General features: G+C 38.6%; 1 pseudogene; it reads left to right on the plus strand.

The window, feature by feature from the left end:
- Positions 1–782: 782 nt before the first annotated feature.
- On the plus strand, positions 783–1,423 carry LOC102956495 (annotated as a pseudogene).
- The last annotated feature ends 3,220 nt before the right edge of the window (positions 1,424–4,643 follow it).

The raw sequence follows: 4,643 nt of genomic DNA on the forward strand, positions 1-4,643 counted from the left end.
TAGGGGCGCCTGGATGGCTCAGTCGATTGAGTGTCCGACTTCGGCGCAGATCACGATCTCACAGTTGGTGAATTCAAACCCCGTATTGGTCTCTCTGCTGTCAGTGCAGAGCCTGCTTCAGATCCCTTTCTCTCTACCTCTCCCCCGCTCACGCGTGCGCTCTCTCTCTATCTCTCTCTCTCTCAAAAATAAACATTTACAAAGAAAAGGAGTTACTAACTTTCAAATTGATAGTGGCAAAACATGCAATGATAAAAATAATCATTTCATTTTGTAAACTAGGCAAATGGTAAACAAGACGACTTTGAAGCTCCAACTCAACACATGAATTTTCAAAGGAGATTGTTTAAAAAGATCTTGCTAGGTGCACCTGGCTGGCTTAGCCAGAGGCGCATGTGACTCTTGACCTCCGGGTTGTGAGTTCAACCCCACGTTGGGCACAGAATTTATTAAAAAAAAGAAAGAAAGAAAAATATTTTGTCAGGTAGTAGATAAAAGTGTAGAGTGTTTTGATGCAAAAAATTAAAAAGTAAGAAAATCTAAAAGATGAAAAAAAGAAAAAGAGGAACAGAGAATAAAGATAAAGTTCAGAGTAAGGTGGGAGACTTAAATCTAAGTTTATCAGAAATTGTAATATAAATGGACTAAATCTTTCAGTTAAAATTTTTCCAGCAAGCGTGCGGGAGGGGCGGGTGGGGAACGCCAGTGAGATCCCGAGGCGAGGCTTGCGCGCCCGTCCCCGCCCTGGCCCCCAGCGCCCACCCAGTGGGCCCGGCTCAGCCATGATCAAGGCGACCCTCATCTTCAACAACCACGGGAAGCCGCGGCTCTCCAAGTTCTACCAGCCCCTACAGTGAAGATACACAACAGCAAATCATCAGGGAGACATTCCATTTGGTATCTAAGAGAGATGAAGATGTTTGTAATTTCCCAGAAGGAGGATTGTTAATTGGAGGATCTGACAGCAAACTGATCGATAGACACGATGCAACATTATATTTTGTCTTCTGTGTGGATTCTTCAGAAAGTGAAGTTGGCATTTTAGATCTAATTCAAGTATTTGTGGAAACGTTAGACAAGTGTTTTGAAGATGTCTGAACCGGATTTAATTTTCCATGTGGACAAGGTTCACGATATTCTTGCAGAAATGGTGATGGGGGGAATGGTGTTGGAGGTCAACATGAATGAGATTGTGACACAAATTGACGCGTAAACTGGAGAAATCTGAGGCTGGCTTAGTGGGAGCTCCAGCCTGTGCTGTATCAGCTGTAAAGAATATGAATCTTCTTGAGATCCCAAGAAATATTAACATTGGTGACATCAGTATAAAAGTGCCCAACCTGCCCTCTTTTAAATAAAAAAAAATTAAAAAGGCCACTCCCAGGGAAAATCCAGGGGGGAAAGTCATCTAAGTTTACCATGCAGTTGTTTCCAAAACTAGAGGAGGAGAGTATTAACCTTTGCTCTTGGATTGAAGTCAAGGTACTACAGAGAAGTTGTGTAAAATTGGTATGGAAGTTCAATGTTGCTCTTCCTGTTCGGTGATTTTGAGGAAATGGAGTAGTTCCAGTGTGACATTTTGTTTTCTTTTCTAAGCTGCATTCCTGTGCCCACCTAAGGCATGCCTCTATGTATTGGCCACTACGGTATTTCAAAAAATGTGTGAGACATTTCTTTCAACTATGTACCATCCAAAATGTTGGTGTTTTGTATGGATCACAAGTGCAGCATTCCAGAGTTCTTTCTGTTATTTGTCACAGTTGTTATTTAAAGAACCAAGTGTGGGGGCGCCTGGGTGGCTCAGTCGGTTGAGATACCGACTTCGGCTCAGGCCATGATCTCGCAGTTTGTGAGTTCGAGCCCCGCGTCAGGCTCTGTGCTGACAGCTCAGAGCCTGGAGCCTGCTTCGGATTCTGTGTCTCCCTCTCTCTCTGCCCCTCCCCCGCTCATGCTCTGTCTCAGAAATAAATAAACATTAAAAAAAAAAAGAACCAAGTATGTATTGCATGAAAACATTGTGACCTTTTTCCCTTTTTCTCTTAGTTTAAATAAACTCCAAGGTAACTGAACTTCTAAAGAAAAAAAAAAAAAAATTCCAGACTGGTAAAACCATCCATATCCTGTTTGTAAGATAAATATCTAAAACAAAAGGATACAGGGGTGCCTGGGTGGCTCAGTCAGTTAAGTGTTAGACCTCTGCTCAGGTCATGATCTCATGGTTTGTGAGTTTGAGACCCACATTGGGCTCCTCACTGACAGTGTGGAGCCTGCTTGGGATTCTCTCTCTCTCTCTCTCTCTCTCTCTCTCTCTCTCTCTCTCTCTCTTTCTCTCTCTTGTCCTTTTCCCTCTCTTCCTTCTCCTTCTTTTTTTTTTTTTTTTTTTTTTTCTTCCTTCTCCTTCTATCTCTTGCCCACCCTCAAAATAAATAAATAGGTTTTTAAAAAAAGTTAGAAAAGGATACAGGATGTTGAAAGTTAAAAAAAAAAAAAAAAGGCAAATATACACTTTGTAAGCACTGACCAAAGGAAAAGTGATGTAACTATGGTACCATCGGATCAGACAAAATGGCCAAAGTCATTACAACAGACATAGACAGTCACCCCATAATGCTATAAAGGTTCAATTCACTAGGATATAATCATTTTAAATCAGTATGCATTCTGTAACACAGCCTTGTATTTTGTAAAACAAAAATTGATGTAACTATAAGAAGAAATAGATAAATCTGTGATCATGATAGGTAATTTTTAACCCATTTCTCACAGTCAATAGAAAAACCAGACCAAAAACCATTAAGATACAGAAAATGTAAGTAACATTACCATAACCTAGTTGTCGTACCTAGAACACTAAACTCCATGCTGCAGATAATTCTTCATGCATACAGAGAATGACAAAATATGACCATATGTGATCAATAAATCACATGCCAGCAAATTTTAAAGGATTTCAATTATATAGAATATGTTCTTTAATTACAACACAGTTTTGTTAGAATTCAGTAACAACTACAAAATCAGACAACTCCTACAGGTTTAGAAAGAAGGAAACATAATTCTAAGAAGCAAAGGGTCAATGGAAGAAACTGGATAACAAAAATACTACATATCAAAACTAATGGAGCCACAATGGGATTCCGCCTCACACTTACTAAAATGACCACACTCCACAAGACAGATGATAACAAGTATTGTTTCGTGTGTGAAGAGATTGGAACCCATAGAAACTGCTAGTAGAAATGTAAAATGGTGCAGTCACCTTGGAAAACAGTCTGGCAGTTCTTCAAAAGGTTAAGCATGGAATTACTATATGACTCAACAATTTTACTCCTTTGTATCTACTTAAGAGACGTGAAAACATATGTCCACACAAAAAACTTAGACACAAGTGTTCATAATAGCACATTCATACGAGCCAAAAAGCGGAAAAAACTCAAACACCTGTCAACCAATTAATGGATAAATAAAATGTGATATATCCCTACGATGGAATAGTATGTGGTCATAAAAAGAGTGAAAAACTGAAACATGCCACAACATGGGTGGAGCTTGAAGACATTACGCTAAACGAAAGAAGTCACTCACAACAAGAACGTATACTGTATGATTCCATTTATAAGAATATCTAGAAAAGCAAATCCATAGAGACAGAAAATCAATGCATGGTTGCAAGGGACTATGGGGGGGTGGTTAGAAAAGGGAAATAGGTATGGGTTGTCTTTTTGGGGTAATAGATATGTTCTAAAATTGAGGTGATGGTTCACAACTCTGAATACACTAAACATATTGCATTGTATACTCTGGGTGGGTAAATTGTATGGCATAGGAATTATATCTCAGTGAAGCTGTTACAAAGAAAAATTGAGAAAAGGAAAGAAAGTGGAATAACATAAAATGTTTAATTAAACAAAAGGCAGGAAAAGATGGGAAGAGAAAAATTGGAACCAAAAACAAAGGCAACTAATAGAAAACAATAACGAAGTGGTAACTATTAATCCAAGTCTATCAATAGTCACTTTGAATGACAATGCCCAAAATACACCAATTAAAATAGAATATCAGAACGGATCAAAAAACAAGACTCAAGTATAGGTTGCCTGTAAGAAACCTACTTTATTTTTTTTATTTTTTAGAGAGAGAGAGAGAAAGAGAGAACGTGCACGCAAGTGGGGTGGTGGGGAGAATGCAGGCTCCATGCCCAGAGCAGAGCCCCACGCTGGGCTCGATCTCATGACCGTGAGATCATGCGTGACCTGAGCTGAAATCGAGAGTTGGACACTTAATTGACTGAGCCATCCAGGTGCCCCCAAACAATACACTTCTAAATAATGCATGAGTTGAAGAAGAAATCTCAACAGAAATTTAAACACATTTTAAACTAAGTGAAAATTAAAACGTAACATTAAAATTTATGGATGCAGTAGAAGTAGTGCTTACAGGGAAATTTACACCATTAAATGCATACATATTAGAGAAGAAGAAAAATCTCAAATCAATCATCTAAGTATCTACCTTAGGAAACTAGAAAAAGAAGAGCAAATTAAATTCAAGGTGAGCAGAAGAAAATACATAAGAATTAGAACAGAAATCAGTGAAATGGAAAACAGGAAAGCAACAGAAAAAAATTAATTAAACCAAAAGCT

This window comes from Panthera tigris, chromosome A2 (genome assembly GCF_018350195.1).
Source record: "Panthera tigris isolate Pti1 chromosome A2, P.tigris_Pti1_mat1.1, whole genome shotgun sequence".
Classification (NCBI taxonomy): Eukaryota; Metazoa; Chordata; class Mammalia; order Carnivora; family Felidae; genus Panthera; species Panthera tigris.